Source organism: Muntiacus reevesi, chromosome 1, assembly GCF_963930625.1.
Source record: "Muntiacus reevesi chromosome 1, mMunRee1.1, whole genome shotgun sequence".
In the NCBI taxonomy this organism is placed as follows: domain Eukaryota; kingdom Metazoa; phylum Chordata; class Mammalia; order Artiodactyla; family Cervidae; genus Muntiacus; species Muntiacus reevesi.
In genome coordinates this window covers 193,427,664-193,446,335 of record NC_089249.1, presented here as the reverse complement: position 1 = coordinate 193,446,335, position 18,672 = coordinate 193,427,664, and the positions used below count along the sequence as shown (strand labels likewise).

General features: G+C 48.1%; 1 protein-coding gene across 2 annotated transcripts in view; it reads left to right on the top strand.

The window, feature by feature from the left end:
• The window catches only part of OLFM2 (olfactomedin 2), a 73,192-nt gene that overhangs the window by 23,636 nt on the left and 30,884 nt on the right, over positions 1–18,672 (top strand). The window lies entirely within an intron of this gene.

The window sequence follows — 18,672 nt, the reverse complement described above, 5'->3', positions numbered from 1 at the left end:
TTCTTTAGTTGCAGCAAGAGGGGGCTTTTCTTTGTTGCAGTGCTCGAAATTCTTATTGTAGTGGTTTCTCTTGTGTTGTATGGGCTATAGGCACACAGGCTTCAGTAGTTGCAGCACACAGGCTTCATTGCTCCACTGCATGTGGGATCTTCCCGGGCTAGGGATCGAACCCTTGTCCCCTGAATTGGCAGGTGGATTCTTAATCACTAGACCACCCGGGAAGCCCTCAGCATTGCACTTTTAACCTTCTGTTGCTCACAGTGCAGTTGATTTATTTATTTTGTTGTCCGATCCTCCCCCCTGAAATGCCAGCTCCATGAGGGCATTTTTAAAATCCATTTTTGTTGACTGTTTTAGCCCCTGTGCCCTAGCACTGGGGCTGGCACACAGTTGGTGTTCAGTAAACAGTTGTTAAGTGAGTAAATGAGATGCCGGGGGGGGGGGGGGTGGTGCTGAGCACAGGCCGGATGGTGACTCAGGTGTTCACAGTTTTTCTCTGGCCCCTGTAGGATGGACAGACTGTGGGAGGTAAGGGCAGGAGCCAGGAGACTGGGGAAGAGGCCACAGCCCTGGTCCAGGTGATGATGGAAACTGGACCAGGGTGGGAACCAAGGAGGTAAAGTATTGTGGATTTCACTCACACCTGCCTATTCACCTGCTCCTAATTATGGACTTATGACTTCTGCTCAAACACCTCAAAATGTCAGGAAATAATTGAGTACCTGTTTTGTACTGGGAAGGGTCCTGGACTGTGGAATATAGACATGAATAAAGCCCTGACTTCAGTCAGATCACTGTCTCATCCACAGGACTTGTGACACGTCATGGTATGCGTGGAGACAGGGATATTTCTAGAGTGTTATGGGGACACAGGAGAGGGGCACTGAAATCAGCTGGGGTGTGATGGAGGTTTCCTGGAGGTGGTGATGTCCAACTGAGTCTTAAAGTGGAGAGGGAATTGGCCAGGTGAAAGCAGAGCAGGGGGACTCCAGACAGAAGGAACAGCATGGCCAAAGCCTCGGAGGTGAGGAGCATCCTGTTGAGGACAGAGAGGCGCAAGCAGTTCAGAAAAACTGAACACCTGAGTCACCATCCCTCTTGTGCTCAGTGCCCTCCCTGGCATCCCATTTATTCACTTAACAGCTTTTTATTAAGCACCAATATGTACCAGGATAGGAAAAGTGTGGAAGTGGCCTGAGTGGCCAGTGGGGACCATGTCATGATGGGATTTGGCCTGAGGTGCCTATACTTCATTCTTTTAAATTTTTTATTCATTTTTATTTTTGGTTGCACTGGGTCTTCCTTGCTGGTGAGGGCTTTCGCTAGTGGAATTGAGTGGGGGCTACTCTCTGTTGTGGTGTGAGGGCTTCTCATTGTGGTGGCTTCTCTTGTGGAACAGAGGCTCTAGGCTTATGGGCTTCAGTAGATGCAGCATGTGAGCTCGATAGTTATGGCTTGGCTTTGGACGTCGAGCTCAATACTCGTGGTGCATAGGCTTAGTTGCTCCTTGGCATGTGGAATCCTCCCAGACCAGGGATCAAACCCACGTCCTCTGCATTGGCGGGCGGATCCCTGCACCACCAGGGAAGCCTGCCTTTACTTCATTCTGAGTGTCAAAGAATGGGAGACCTGGAGGACTTTGGAGCAGGAAAGGAATATGAGGCTGCCTGTTGCATTTTTCTAGAGACCTAATTGTTAGCATATCCTTCTAGATTGTGAGTGTGAAATTTGTCTCATTTAAAATTTTCCCCATCTCACTTGCACCAAATCTAAACTCCTTACCTGGCCCAATTCAGTAAACCTCAATTTCTTCATTCATAAAATGGGGACAATAGAATATAGACCATATAGCATTGTGTTTAGCAATGTGCCCGGCATGTGGAAGGAGCCTCTGAAGATTAGCTATTATTATTATTATTATTTTTTGGTTAGCTATTATTGTTATCACAAATCCCTACCTGCCTGAGTTTCAGATCTAGGAAGGACCACGTTTCCATCCCATGCTAGTCTTGTTCCTGCCTCTAGAACCTGTTCCCATCTTCTGGGAACATCCTTCCTTTAGTCAGCTCCTTCTCACCCCTCTGAGCTCCCCTGGCCTCCCCAGCTAAAACACTCCCGCTTTATTATTTGAACCTGTTCTGTTATTTTCCCAGTACTCATACTGATCTGAAATCATGTTGGTAACTGTTTTCCACCAACAGAATGGTACTGCCCTGCAAGCAAAAACTTTTGTCCCTCTTGTTTATTACTGGAATTGTCTCATTTGGGGTAGTAGGTATTTCCTGAATGTTCTGCCCCATGACACTACTGCCCCTTCTTTCTGCTAGTGAAACTTCTGAGCCTTGATTGAGTCTTTCTGTGACTATATGAGTTTGAGCAAACTCCAGGAGATAGTGAAGGACAGGGAAGCCAGACACTGCAGTCCATGGGGTCGTAAAGAGTCAGACATGACTTAGCAACTGAATAACAACAACTCAATCTTCTCCCGTGGCTCAGAAGTGCCTGTTTCTTTCACTTTTCTATTTAATTAGTTAATTAATTTGGCATTGTGGCTCGTAGGATCTTAGTTCCCCAATGGGGGATTGAACCCTCACCCTCAGCAGTGAATGTATAGAGTCCTAACCACTGGACTGCTGGAGAATTCCTCAGAAATGTCTGTTTCTTAAAACTTTTTTCCCCCTTGTGTCTTTGTTTCTCAACTCTTCTCTGTTTGAATGGATGTCCAACAAACAGGCACACTGCCAGCAGCCCCCATAAAAGTATGAAGTGATCTTGCTACCAGAAAGCAATCATCCCCGGCTAGCAATCTCTGAGCTCTTCTGTGCCAAGTCCTGTGCTGGGGGCTGGGGATACAGCAGTGAACAAGGAAGACTTGGTCTCTTTCCTCACAAAGCTTCGTAGGGAGACAGTGAACCCGGAATTGTGCAAATAGCCATTTGCACACTTCTAGATAGTTAAAAATCAGTGGGGGCTGTGAAGGAGAAGGTGTGGAACTGTGAGGACAGGAAGTTGGGCGGGACTGGTCACCTTTAATGAGGAGGTGATGTTTGCCCTGAGACGTGAAGGATGAGTAAGAGCTGGGTAAAGACAGCTGGTAACTTGGAGGGAGAGAGATCAAGAGAACAGGGCATGTAAAGGTGTTGGGATGGAATGGCAGGTGTTCTGTTTGAGGATCTGGTAAGATAGGCAGGGACCATAGCATTGGGTGCTGCTGACTACCACCTGAGCTTGAGGCAACACATAGAAATAGCTTGAAATGCTGCCTTTGCCCATCCAGTCGGCACCAACAACAGCACCATGGACAGCTACCAAGGGAGGGTTGTCTAGACCTTGGGGCTGCTTGAGTGCAGTTAAAACTGGCTTCCTTCTCTTCCAGAGCAAAGCTCTGGTTTTTGCCTCTTGGCGTCTGCATTCCCCCCAGCATCCTTCTCACCTCTGGCCCTGGGTGGCTAACGCCTCTTTGTGAAGCTCCAGTGAGGAGCAGCCACGAAGCTGGGCGAGGAAGAAAAGCAGCCTTCCGGGGGAGGTTCAGGTGCTTGGAGAGAGTTTGATGTGGGGTTGGGTGTCTTTGTGTGTGGGAGTGAAGAAGTTGCCACTGAGAGATCTGAGGGACCAGGCTGGTTCTCAGTCCTCTCTTGTCTCAGCCTTGATGCTTCTCTATTTTTAAACATTGTCTTTTAAGTCTCTCTCTGTGTCTCTCTCTCTGTCTCTCATATCTTTGTCTCATTAGCTATCTTTATTCCTCTCTCTTTGTCTTCACTGTGTATCACCATCACACAATAGAAAGTGAAAAACTGAAAGTCGCTCAGTCGTGTCCGACTCTTTGCAACCCCATGGACTATACAGTCCATGGAATTCTCCAGGTCAGAATACTGAGTGGATAGCCTATCCCTTCTCCAGGGGATCTTCCCAACCCAGGGATCGAACCCAGGTCTCCCACATTGCAGGCGGATTCTTTACCAGCTGAGCCACAAGGGAAGCCCATCACATAATAGACATTTAATAAGTGGAGGCTTTTTCCCTTTGTTTATTATTTGTATTTATTTGGTTGCATTGAGTCTGAGTTGCAGCATGCAGGATCTTTGATTAATAGTTGCCACCTGTGAACTCTTGGTTGTAGCATGTGGGATCTAGTTCCCTGGCCAGGGATCGAGCCCAGGCCCCTTCTCATTGGGAGTGTGGAATCATAGCCACGAGGCCACCAGGGAAGTCCCCTCAAAAAGTGTTTGTTGCGTGAATATTGATGGTTATCTGTCTGCCTGTGTCTCAAGTCTGCCTCTCGTTGTCCCTGTCCCACTGTCTTCTCTCCATCTCTCTCTTGTCTCTGTCTCTGTCTGTAAGTCTCCTTCCTCCTTCCTGGGTGTCTCTGTCTTATGAGTCTCTTTTGTCTCTGGTTCTGTCATCTCTGCCTCTTGGTGTATTTGCCACTATATCTCTTCCATGTCTAGCTCTTGTACCATGCCCTGTGTGCGTGCTTAGTCGTGTCCGACTCTTTGCGACCCCGTGGACTATAGTCCACCAGGCTCCTCTGTCCGTGAAATTCTCCAGGCAAGAGTACTGGAGTGGGTTGTCATTCCTTTCTCCAGGGGATCTTCCCAACCCAGGTATCCAGCCCTCATCTCTTGCATGTCCTGCGTTGGCAGATAGATTCTTTACCGCCGTGCCACATGGGAAGCCACGTCTGTCTCAGTCTCTATCTCTGTCTCTCTCTAGGATTCTGTTTCCATTATTGCCATAGTTGCTCTATCACAGTCCAGCACCCTGACAGGGGTTAAGAGTGAGGCTCAAATTCTCAGACCTGAGAGGGTTCCTGAGACAGGACAGAGCTGGAACCTGTGTTGGGCAGGATTCAGTGAGCGGGATGGGACAGGCCAGGCCAGGATCAGCCCTTGAAGGCCCTGGAGGGACAAGCGGGGAGTGTCTGTACCCCTGGTGATGCTGGGGATGCGGGCCATGCTTTAATGGGAGTCTGGGGTGAAGGGTGGGTGGGTGCCCAAGCTCTCGGCAAGCCTGAACCCTCCCTCACCCTCCTCCACCCACTCTGCTGCCCAGGAGGGTGTCCCTCTAGGACCCAGCCACCAGGACCCAGCATGGCTCCAAGATGGGACAGCTGTCTGGGCTACAGCTGCGGAAGCTCATTTTGAACAAGGAAGATGATTGCAGGAGTGATTGGGGGAGGGAGAGCGAAGGGGAGGGGAGCAAGGGCCAAAGAGGAATCAGGCTTGATGGTTGCCGCTGCCGCAGTGGGTAGTTTGCCTGGGAGATGGGGAGACCAGGCGAGGCGGGAAAAGGCAGAGGAAGGTCTGTCGGCCCAGCCGCGGTCCATCTGTCCCCACTTCTGGTCCTCCCTGGTGTGAAGTTTCTCCGCCCATCTCTGGCTGTCTCTCCCTCTGCCTGTATTTCAGAGCCTGAATTTCTTGACTCCGCCTGTGTCGCTTGGTCTCCCTATTGCTTGTTGCTGCCTCCTGCCCAGTATTTCAGTTTCCCCGTGTCTCCCTGCCTGCATCTCTCTGTCTCTCGGCCTGCCACTCCGCCTGGGTCTCTGTGTATCTCTGAGCCTCCTCGCCCAACCCCTCAGTGTTACTGCCATCATCAGAAGCACAGCTAAATCTCCAGCAGTCTTTTGGATTGCTCTTTCTTTTGTTGTCATTTCTGCGATGCTCAGGGGCTGCGGACAAATAGAGATGGCAAATTCCCAGGAAGTGTCCTTCCATAAAGGGATATTTACAAAGATATCTCAATTAGGACTAATTAATTAAGCGAGCCACTTCCCCTGCCCTCTCCCCCACCCTGCGGTCCTGCAGCCTCCTGGGAGAGAACCAGCCAATAAGGCGACAGCAGTCTGGTGCTCAGACGGCGTCTCAATGTTTAATTTATAACAGCCTTCTCCCTGCTGCCCTATCCATCCATCCAGAAGAGCAAGGTGGCCTCGGGTGCATAGACTCAGGCAGAGGCTGGAGACCTGCTGGTCCCCCCAGAGCTGCACTGGGTCTTTGTGAGATCTAGTTCCCTGACCAGGGATTGAACCCGAGACCCCTGCATTGGGAGCTTGGAGTCTTAGCCACTGGACCACCAGGGAAGTCCCCGAGTGCCAAGTCTTGATCCCCTATTTGCTCCTCTGTAGCTTCCCTCCCCCAGGGCATAGTGCCAGGGTCCCCATTTCTTCCATTGCTCTAGTCCCACCAGGTCCCTTGGGATTACTTCTTATCTCTGCCTGTCCCTTCCCACTGCACACAGTCTGTTGAGGCAGCCCTCAGCATAGCATCCACCAGCAATGCTGCCTTCAGTATAATGGCAAAGACGATGATGCCCCCCTTAAAGTGATGCCAGGGTAGCACCGGGGTGATAAACATACCTTGAAATGTGACTTCAGTTCTGCAGACAGGCACTGGCTGGGGCATTTGGTGCAGTGAGAAGGAAGAGAAATTTGCTCATTCCAGTGAGCACATTCTCTGGCTATTCTGGGAGACCAGGAATCCCCAGCCCTGCTGGCCGAAGCTGGCTCCATTAGCCCTTGTAAAGTGCCATGTGACCTCAGCAGGACACTAGGCTTATTAGTAAAGCATAAATTCTGCAGGAATATTTCAGGACTGACTGCCATGCTAATGAATTGGTTGAGGAGACCTAAGAGTACAACTGACAGAACATATACAGATGTCAGTTCCTGCTGAGAGGAGTGTGGAAATATTCGCTGTTACAGGCAGATGGACACAAGTGAACATGGAGAGCTATATTAATACATGGAAGGGCAGGGATCTTCTTGAATGGACACAAATGTGTAACATGTTTGTGGCTGCTGATTAGACATACATATATGTACATGGCTGTGCGGGCTAGCACACAGAGGGTCATGGGTGTTTATAAGGGGGCGTTCCCTTCTGTGATGGGCACTGTGGCAGTGCAGCTTCTGGATTAAGCAGTCTGCATTTATGTATGTGGCTACACAGTAGCATGTGAACTTGACTCAAGAAGAGAGGTATATAGTTACACATGTATGCAGTGTACACCTGATGTATATAAAGATATGTTGTGGTTGTTTAGTTGCTAAGTCATGACAACTAAGTCATGTGACAACAAGTCACATGAAGTCATGTGACTTCATGGACTGAAGCCTGCCAGGCTCCTCTGTCCATGGGATTCTCCAGGCAAGAATATTGGAGTGGGTTACCATTTCCTTATCCAGGGGATCTTCCCAACCCAAGGATTGAACCCATGTCTCCTGCATTGGCAGGTGGATTCTTTAGCACCGAGCCACCTGGGAAGCCCATATATGGGCCTTATGTGTGTATAGTACGTATATATATATTTAAGAGTCCTTATGCAGGCTGACTTGTGGGCTCACAAATTGCATATGGGAATAGACACTTGTGAACACATCTAAACGAAGGAAATGTTCACATTTCCTTCTATGGACAACAGTGCAAGAGGCATGTATGTTTGCACTCACCCGGTGATGCACACCAGCATTCCCCTCGATTTATGCTCATATGCACCCATGCACATGACTCGTCACAGACTTGTCCAGATGTTCCATGTGTGTCCAGAATGCAGATGCTCACAGGTGCCTGTGGATGAACACTGATGTCCACAGTCACAGAGCCCCCTGTGTACCCCAGTACCCACATGTCATGGTTTGGGATGCAAATGACTGATTCCCCGCACCTCCAAATTCCCCAGGGTTCCTGGCAAAATGAGATCTCAAAGCCAGCATGAGTGACCTTTTCGGACCCTTTTTAGAGAACCATGGAGGAGAAGACCCGAGTTACACGAGTCCAAATACAGAGCCCCGAGCCAGCCTCACTCAGGCTGTCTTAGCTGAGATGCTCCCCTGTTTGACACCCCCCTCCCATCAGGGCCAGTTATGGCTGCCAATGCTAAGTCATGGCTTAGAGTGGCGCCCAGCACAGGTGGAACTCAGCGTGTGTTAGGGACTATATCACTGACTAGAATCATCATTATGAATATTCTTTTTAAAAAATAATTATTTATTTAGCTGTACCAGGTCTTAGTGGCAGCACAGGGATCTTTAGCTGCAGCATGCCCACTCTTAGTTGTGGCATGTGGGGTCTAGTCCCCTGACCAGGACTGGAACCCAGGCCCCCTGCATTGGGAACACAGAGTCTTAGCCACTGGACCACCAGGGAAGTCCCCTATTATGAATATTTTTGAAACGCAAAGAGCTTCTTCATCCTCTGCATTTCGGTCCTGGCATTACCATGGTGTCCCAGTAGCCTTCCAGCTTTGTCTGTTTCTCTCCTGTTCTGAGAGTCAGTCCTTTAAAGCCATGGTTTCCTCTCCCACTGTGCACTCTTTCCTGACATCTCTCTTCATTCTCATTTGCCTCCAAACATCACAGTTCCCGTCTGTCTGCCTGGGGATGGGTGGATGTTGGAGCATCTGTTTGGAATAAAAAGCCCCCTAATATGGCCCAGTGAAGTAAGAGTTTTAGACAAAGAACACAGGGAGTCTCAGAAAACCTGATAACTGGGGCTTCAGGGACTCAGGAAGCTGTCATTCACTCACTCATTTAGCAATTCAGTTAGCAAATATTTATTCTCCACCTACTAGGCACCAGGTTGACAAGAAAGATAGGGTGTTTGCTCTCATGGAGCTGACATTTTAGTGGAAAGAGATCAGTAACAGGGCTTCCATGGTGCCTCAGCGGTAAAGAATCTGCCTGCTAATGTAGGAGACACAGGTTTGATCCCTGGTCGGGGAAGATCCCACATGCCATTTAACAACTAAGTCCATGCATCACAACTGTTGAGCCTGTGCTCTAGAGCCCAGGAGCCACAACTAATGAAGCCTGCGTGCCCTAGAGAACAACAAGAGAAACCACCACAATGAGAAGCCTGAGCACCGCAATTAGAGAGTCGCCCCCCACTTGCTGTAATTAGAGAAAAGCTTGTGCAGCAGCGAAGACCCAGCACAACCAAAAATAAAAATAAGTAAATCAATAAAATTATACATAATAAAAGAGACTTGTAATAAATGAGAGATTATCAGCCGGTAACAGCTCTGTGCAGATGTAAACCAGGGTGAGGGATGTGGTAGAGGTGGGGCTCCTATGGATTCAGGAGGAAACCCTCTTTTCTGTCCCACCCTCTACTCTGAGGAGTCTTCATTTCTGCACTCCTCACTCCAGCCTGTCATGGCTTTGGTTTCTGCAGCCCCTGATCCGCCATGCATCTCCACCTCCAGGGCCCCACTGGCCATACCTTTTAATTGCCTTGACCTCCATGTTCCAATTCCATCTCCCTGGACTAGAGAATTTGTCTCTTTCAACTTGCATCAGGAATCCACTTGTTGTCCAATTTGTCAGACATCTTGGGTTCCTGGGGACATGTGGTTTGGAGGTCTCCCACTCAGTAAGGATTTATAAATAGGAGTTTTCTCTTGGAAGGGTCACTGGGAAGGGAGGCAGTACTAGGCATCATCACTCATTCACTCATGAATGCATTCACTCCACAAACTCTGATTGAATGCCTAGAGTCTCAGGCACTGTTGTAGGTGCTGAGACGCAACTGTGAATATGATGGGTCTACCTCAGTCTTGTGATGTGTGTATTACATGGAGACGCAACAAACACATAAGCAGATATACAAACAAGTTTGTTTTAGAGAGATAAGTGCTGTAATGAAATGAACAGGTAAAAGAAAGTGACCAGAGAACTTTATTTTTCAAGATACCAGGATAGGGCTCTTTGGGGAGGTGACTTTTTTCCAGCTTTATTGAGATATAATGAACATATAACATTGTGTAACTTTAAGGTGTACAAGAAGATGATTTGATACACACATATATTACAAAATGGTTTTCACCATAGAGTTAGTTAACACCTCCATCACCTCACATCATTACCATTTTTGTGTGTGTGAGGTGAGAACATTTAAGATTTCTCTCTTAGCAACTTTCAAGTATATAATGCAGTGTTGGTAACTATTGTCACCATGCTGTACATTAGATCCCCAGAACTTAATCATCTTCGAAGTTTGAAGAGTTGACATGTCAACAGAGACCTGACAGATGACAAGGAGCCAGCCATGGAAAGAACTGGGAGAGGGAAGACCATTCTGGGAGAAGGAAGAGCATTCTGGCAGAAGAGTGTTCTGGGAAAGGGAAAGAACTGGGAGAACAGCATTCTGGGAGAGGGAAGGAACTGGGACAGGAGCATTCTGGGAGAGGGAAAGAACTGGGACAGGAGCATTCTGGGAGAGGAAAAGAACTGGGAGAAGAGCATTCTGGGAGAGGGAAGAGCATTCTGGGAGAAGAACATTCTAGGAGAGGGGACCTCAGTGCAAATGCTCTGACATGGGAATGAGTTTCATGCCTTCTGGAAAGAGGGCTGGGTGACTTCAGAGGAGGAGAGGACTAAGGTCTTACAGGTTGGCAGGGGTCACTTCATGCAGGGCCTCATGGGCCAAAGTGAGTTGTTGGGTTTTATTCTATTCTAAATACAATGAAAAACTGCTGGACAAGTTGCAGCGGAGCGGGGAGCCATGATCTGATTCACGTTGTTTAAAGATTCATCTAAGTTTTGTGATGGGGAAAGGATACCACTGAGTGGGCGTGGAAGCAGGGAGATCAGGGAGGAGGTGACTGCAATGGTCCAAGCAAAAGCCAGAGGTGGCTGGGCTGGGAAAGAAGCACCTGGAAAAGTGACCAGTGGGCAGATTGGCACGTTTCTTAGGAGAGAGCCATCAGGACTTGCTGATGGACCCGATTGGTGTCTGGGAGGAGAAAGTGAGGAACAGAGAAATGGGGTGATATTTGGAGAGAACCAGAGACCTAGGGACCATTTCTAAAGGTCAGGGTTGTTGGGGGGGGGGGCAGTGTGAATAGAGCAGACCAAATACAAGCTGGGTCACCCTGGCCATTAATAACCAGGAAGATATAATGGCCTGAATTTCCCTTCTAAGTTTTGTGGAGGGCATTTCATTCCCCAAGATTTACCCTCCACACTCCTTAGAGGGCCTGTTTTCTCTTGGTCATCCCTGCCTCTGTCTTCCCACTTCTACAGAATTATTATTCTCCACTTTGCGTCTTGTGCCTTTCGGTCTCTGTTCTGACCTTTACCTGGATTGAGAGCTCAGTTCTTGAGGTCATGGAGATTCTCAAATGCCAGAGCACATCACTCTAACCTGATCCTAAAAGCAGTGTGGCCATTTATCCAATCATTAATTTATTCAACAAATAACCATTGAGGACCTACTATGTGCCTTTCTTGGGAGATAAGATGGTGAGCCAAGCAGTGCATGGAGCCTCCTTCAAACCAGAAAGACAGGTGATGACCAAATTTTACAAGTAAATATAAATGGCAGCTGTGATAACAGCTTGAAGAAAGATTCTTGGTGTCAAAAGAGCCTCTAATAAGAGGATTTGATCTAATTTGGAAAGTCAGAGGAAGTAAGAGTTGAAATCTGAAGAAAAGAACAAAGAGTATTATTCCAGGCAGGGAGAATTGCTTATGCCAAGGCTCTGGGATGGGGCAAACTATATGGCAGACCAAAGATGGCCTTGGAAGGGAGAGAAAATGTAGCATGAAAGCAGAGAAGTAAATACAGGGCAGGCTTGCAGGGCCTCGTGGCTGTGTTAAGGGGTTTTATCTGTATCCTAAGAATAAAAGAAACCTGCCAGTGAGGTTTTGGTTGGGAGAATGATATCATCAGTATGCATTATAAAAGTTCCCTACCCTCCTACACTGTTGGTGAGAATGTAAATCGGTACAGCCACTGTGGAAAACAGTATGGAGGTTCCTCAAAAAACTAAAAATAGAGTTACCATATGATCCAGCAACTTCACTCCTGGGCATATATCCAGACAAAACTATAATTCAAAAAGATACATGCACCTCTGTGTTCATAGCAGCACTATATGTAATAGCCAAGACATGGAAACATCCTTAATCCTTAATAATCATTGACAGATGAATGCATAAAGATGTGGTACATATACACAATGGAATATTATTCAGCCATAAAAAGGAGTGAAATAATGCCATTTGCAGCCATGTAGATGGATCTAGAGATTATCATAGTAAGTGAAGTCAGTCATAAAAAGAAAGACAAATACCATATGATATCACTTATATGGGGAATCTAAAAATATGACACAAACAAATTTATCTGCAAAACAGAAACAGATTCATAGATATAGAGAACAGATTTGTGGTTGCCAAAGGGGAGGGGCATGGGGGAAGGATGGATTGGGAGTTTGGGATTAACAGATACAAGCTATTTTATACAGAAGGGATAAACAACAAGGTCCTACTGTATAGTACAGGAAAACTATATTCAGTATCCTGTAATAAACCATACTGGAGTAAGGAATATAAAAAAAAGGTTCCTGAGTCTCCCATGTGTGGAGTGAACTGGTAAGAGAAAGGGTAGATCAAGACTGATCACATAGACTTTTTTAATTGTGAGGGTGGCTTGGACCTTTGAGTGATGATACAGCCTGGAGAACCCTGCGTGAGTTGTAAAAGTATCTAGGCTTCCCCGCTGGCTCAGAGGGTAAAGTGTCTCCCTACAATGCAGGAGACCTGGGTTCGATCCCTGGGATGGGAAAATCCCCTGGAGAAGGAAATGGCAACCCACTCCAGTACACTTGCCTGGAAAATCCCATGGACGGAGAAGCCTGGTAAGCTACAGTCCATGGGGTCACAAAGAGTCGGACACGACTGAGCAACTTCACTTTCACTTTCAGACCAAGTGAGAGTAGAAATGGGGGTGGGGATAATGCCCGGGCATCTGAACCACTGGTCGGGGGTAGGGAAGGGGATAGAGGAGGTAACATAGGAACATGGATCTAAACTAGGTTCAGGAGAGAAGATTGCATTTCATTTTGAGCACTTTGGGACTGAGATGCTTTTGAGATGTCCAAGGGTCTTGGACATCTTGGAGGGAGAGGGGGAGGGGGAGGGGGAGGGGATCAAGGAGTCAGATATATATATATGTATTTGGAGTTCTGAGGATGTACATACATGCACCTGATGATAGGAGATTTGGTAAGAGTAAGTACCCTCAGAGAAAATTCGAGGGAACGAGAGAGCCTAAGACTGAGTCTGGAGCACTAATTCTCAACTTGGAGATGATTCTGCACCCAGGGAGACATTTGGCATTGTCTGGGGAGACATTTTGTTGTCACAGCTGAAAGGGGATACTACTGGTGTCTAGCAGGTAGAAGCCTGACATACTGCTGAATATCCTACAATGCACAGAATTGTTATCTGGCCACAATATCTGCCATGCTCAGGTTGACTTATCCTGATCTTGAGTAACATTTAATGTCCAGGTGGAGGAAGATGAATCTGCAAAGGAGATGCACTAGGGTGGGAAGAAACCATGCAAACATGTGTGATGGCAGCCAGAGAAGGAAATGTCTCAAGAAAGAGAGAAAAGTCAACAGAGTTGAACCCTGATGAGATGACAGGCTGAAAAATGGCCGTTGTGTTTAGAAACATGGAAGCCATGGGTGAACTTGGCAAAATCTGTGTCGGTGGTATGATGGGATCAGAAACTAGACAGGAGCAGTGGAGGTGCTAGCTCAGGAAGTGAGGAGACGGAGGCAGTTAGTGTAGGCAACTAAAAAGAGGAGGAGAGGAGTTGGAGACAGATGGAAGGAGGAGTCAAGTAAGGGGTTTTGTTTTTTCATAGGAGAGACTTGAGTTTATTTAAAAACCAATGAGAAAGTTCTTTACTTCCAAAACAGAAACGGATTCACAGACTTAGAGAACAAACTTATGGTTGCTGGGGGGGGGGGGGGGAGAATGGGAGGGAGGAAGAGATAGTTAGGGAGTTAGGGATCGACATGTACACATTGCTATATTTAAAATGGATAACCAACAGGGACCTACTGTACAGCAAGGGAACTCTGCTCAGTATTATGTGGCAGCCTGGATGGGAGTGGGGCTTGGGGAGAATGGATGCATGTATATGTATGGCTGCATCCCTTCAGTGTTCACCTGAAGCTATCAGAATATTATTAATCAGCTATACTCCAATACAAAATAAAAAAGTTTAAAATGAATAAGATAAATAGATAAATACAGATAAAAGAGATCGTATAAGAAGACAGAAGACTCCCTTGGAGAGTCCCTTGGACAGCAAAGAGATCAAACCAGTCAATCCTAAGGGAAATCAACCCTGAATATTCATTGGAAGGACTGATGCTAAAGCTGAGGCTCTAGTTCTTTGGCCATCTGATGGGAAAAGTTGACTCATTGGAAAAGACCCTGCTCCTGGGAAAGATTGAGGGTGGGAGGAGAAGGGGATGACAGAGGATGAGATGGTTCACCGATTCAATGGACATGAGTTTGAGCAAACTCTGGGAGATAGTGGAGGACAGGGGAGCCTGGCATGCTGCAGTCCATGGGGTTGCAAAGAGTCAGACACAACTTAGCGACTGAACAACAACAACATAAGAAGGCAGAAGAGGACCAAAGCAAGAAGAGCTGCATGATCTTTGAAATGAAGGGCAACTCCTCTACTGTAACAGGAGGGAGGGGCCAGAATGGAGCAAATGTTTGTAAAATATGTCAGGGGAGAAGAGAGCTTCTACTTTATGGCTGTTATTTCCCCTGGGAGATCAGGGAACACTGGAGGAAAATGGAGAATAGTTTGAGCCTCCCAGTTTAGCTCAAGTTGCCCCATGACAGTATGCAGGCGTTCGTTCCCATTGTACTCACTCATGAAGAAGGCCCTCTTCAAAGTCTGCTACTGAGCTCCTGGCCTCAGATTGGGCCTCTGAGCCTAGAGAGAGATCAGATGGGGAGGGGGCGTCCAACTCCAGTGTTTGAGTTAAGACTCTTGATGGATTCTCGTAAACTCCCCAACTCTTGAAGATTAATGCTGCTTGTAATAGCTTATCAAGAAAGCCTTGCAATAATCCTTGAAAGACCCATAAAATCCACACTGGTGAATTTTAGATAATGGCATTGGAGAGATAAAATCCCCCTACCCTCATTAATCATGGGACACACCAATCATTTGAAGTGGACATTCATTCAAGAGGCCTAAGCACTTGTTGGGGGAAGTGATCCATGAGTAAGGAGATGCTCAGAAAGAGGAAATGTCAGCTGTGGGTTTACCACCGATTGTTGAAAGTTGAGCTTGGGTAAGGGGACTCAGATCCTGAGATAGACCTGGGGGAAGCTGGGTTCTGAGTCAGAACAGGCTTAACTCAGGTTCTGAGACTGGAGATTAATTCAAGTCCTGCAGAGCAGAGATATACCCATGAGGTCTTAAGATACTCCACGGTTGACTCTGAGACAGTCTAGGGTCAAGCCCAAGCCCTGGATCAGCAAAGACTGAACTTCAGGCTAGGGATAGGCCAAAGATAAACCTGGCCCTAGGAGACCTAGGAGCCCAGGAATGAACCCAAGTCCTTGATGAATTGAGGCTACAGTTCAAGCTTGAGATAGGCAAGGTCAAATCCAGGTCCTCACATGGACCAGAGTTGAACCTAAGTCCTGAGATGGACCAAGGGCTTTTCTGGTGACTCAGATAGTAAAGAATCTTCCTGCAGTGTAGGAGACCCGGGTTCTATCCTTGGGTCAGGAAGATCCCCTGGAGAAGGAAATGGCAACCCACTCCACTATTCTTGCCTGGAGAATTCCATGGACAGCGGAACCTAGAGGTCTACAGTCCATGGGGTTGTAAAGAATCAGACACGACTGAGCAATTTAACACTTTCACTTTCTTTCACTTGCCTGAGATGGACCAGTGCTGACCCCATATCCTGAGACCAGAGAAGAGGTTATGAGGGTAGAAAAAGAAAATGTGCTTCTCTTGCGGGGGGAGGGTTGAGGAGAGCAGGCATCTCCCTACCTGTTGAGCCACTTTGCTCAAACCATTGAGTACCACTGACTAATGTCCATTGTAAATGACATAGCATATCTCAGGACTAATGAGGGGAAGTGATTTTTATTTTCCAATGCCAGGTCATCCTAAGGACGTAAGTTGAAGCTAGCTCAGGTCCTTGAGCCCAGAAACATATTCAGCAGAGCTGACAGCTTGGGAATGCCCAAGGTGGCCATGCCTCCCTCCATGTTGACTGTGACCACTCTGATGCAGACTAGAGCGGTGCTTTCACTTCACACAGACTCATCACACACAGGGGGTCAATTCACACTGCCGCACACAGACACACAGCATCCAAACCCATACATGCTCCTCAAACCCGCAGCAACACGCTGGGCACACACATGCACATTGGTACAGTAACTGTATATAAATCCTTGCACACACGCACATGGGCACAGAATGAATCGCAAATACACTTCCAGCCAGCCAAGGCAGCGCATTCAGACACAGCCTCCCACCCTATGATACTTTCATGTTTACCGCAGTGCCACGACTCCAGGAGATGTGGTATTCTCGGAGAACAGTGCCCCCCGGAGTTGTGCAATGCAGTGCCTGGCCATTCACATTCACGTTTTTTTTTACCCACCTACAGAGCCTTGCACACTCTTACTCAGTCCCTGTTTTATATACGTGTGTGTCGTTCCATACACTTGCTAATGCTTACACTTAGGCCTGTACCCGGCTACACACTCACGTGGGTTCTTGGCCGCACAGACACAGATGTGCCACCCATCCATCTCACACACTCAGGCTCTGTGCCAGTCAGCGCAGGCAAGGCTGTTCTGCATAACACACAGCCCCCAGATCTCAGGGGTTTAGCACAACCAAATGAGCAGTTGCTCATGCTACATGCCGGTTGGCAGGGGTTTCTGCTTCATGTGGCCAACTGCTGGAGGCTTCTCATCCACATGCACTTCCCCAGTTACTGAGGCAAGAATGTGGCAAATCACGCAGTGGCTGTTACAGCTCTTCCCCGGAGGTCACTTCCACCCACACGGCATTGGCTAAGGGAAGTCTCAGGGCCACACTGGGGAAGTAGAGTCTTATCCTGAGCCCAAAAGAGAACTGGAAACTTTGTGAACGCTTCTACCAGCGGCCACAGTCTCTTTCACATTTGAAGAGATACTCACAGATGCAGGTCCACACACACACACACACATACTTTATTTCTTCCCTTACGGACTAGTCTTTGGGATCTAATCCCCTCCATGGGACGGGACGGGAGGGTTTGCCTCCAGAGCTCCTTTGTCTCATCGTATGTCTGAGGGGTCTCCCAGCCCCTTCAGAGCTGAGGGGGTCCCAGGGTAACAAGTTTCCAAGCCAGAGCTATCGTCAGAGCTGAGAGAACAGCACACACGCCTTCTCTGCCCCCAGAGTGGGCGGTATTTTTCCACAGACACAGGGGAAGAATAGTAATAGGCATTGAGAGATCTCCATATTGGCCGAGAACCTTCCTCATCTCAGCAGCTGCATTGGAAGAGGAGCCCCGAAGGGAGAAGGCAATTCCAGAGAGAGCCCCGTCCTCTCCACCCGCGTGTCCTCTCGTTGCCACCAGGACCCTCTCTTTCCCCTCTCACGGCCCACCCCACTCCTCCTCTGACTACTTGAATATTCCGAGGCAGGAAACTTATGAATATTTATAAGGGCCTGGCAGTGAGGGAGATAAAAAAAAAAACATTTGGAATTTATGAACCAGGATCCGTCTATAAATAACAGGCCTGTGACTGGCGGGGCTCTTCCCTCACCCACCACATTCCTTCGACTTCAGCTCCAGCCCCATCCAAGCCTCCCCGAGCTGTCCCTCCCCCCTTCACACACACACACACACACATACGCACATGCACACACACAGAGCTTGGCTGTGGATGCATGAATCGTCGTTGGCCTGTGCGCTGTCACACACACACTTTCCCACACAGCTGAGCACACACACATTCCCACCTGTCTGGGATCTGGCCCGCTGCCTCCCTTCCACATACAGTCACTCACATGCAAAATTTGCCTGAACATGTCCAGGCAGCCTCCTCTGGTGTCGGCGTCCGGACAGATCCAGGCATTCAGGCTCAGACCAGCAGAAACAACTCAGAATCCCATAAGGTCACACATAAACCCAAAGGGATGCCTCTGGGCCACTCTTGGACCCACTGAGCGTGGCACTTCCCTTGGCAGGTCTCCGTTTCCTCATCTCTGTGGGGGGTTGCTGAGAGTCCCTGCATCATAGGGTGTTGGGCAAATTTTTTTTTTTTTGGCCGTCCCATGTGGCATGTGGGATCTTAGTTCCCTGAGCAGGGATCAAACCTGCGCTCCCTCCATTGGAATCGTAGAGTCTTAATCACTGGACTTCCAGAGAAGTCCTGCTATGCAATTTTTTTTTTTTTTGGATAGGAAAGTAGCACTTATTGGTGGGTATGAGTAGGTGGCTCAGTGGTAAAGAATTCACCTGCAGTGCAGGAGACATGGGTTCCAGCCTGAGATGAGGCTGACCCTGCTGAATCTCCTCTCCCTGACCTGCCACCTGCAGTGCGTGGAAAAAGAAGGCATTAATGCTACCAGTGGGGCTTCCCCAATGGCTCAGCAGTAAAGAATCTGCCTACAATGTAGGAGACGCAAGAGATGAGGGTTCAATCCCTGGGCTAGGAAGATCTCCTGGAGGAGGGCATGGCAATCCACTCCAGTATTCTTGCCTGGAGAATCCCGTGGACAGAGGAACCTGACAGGCATAGGGTCGCAGAGTTGGACATGACTGAAGCGACTTAGCACACACTCATGAGTAAAGTGGGGACAGCAGCCAGGCTCTCATGAGCACAGG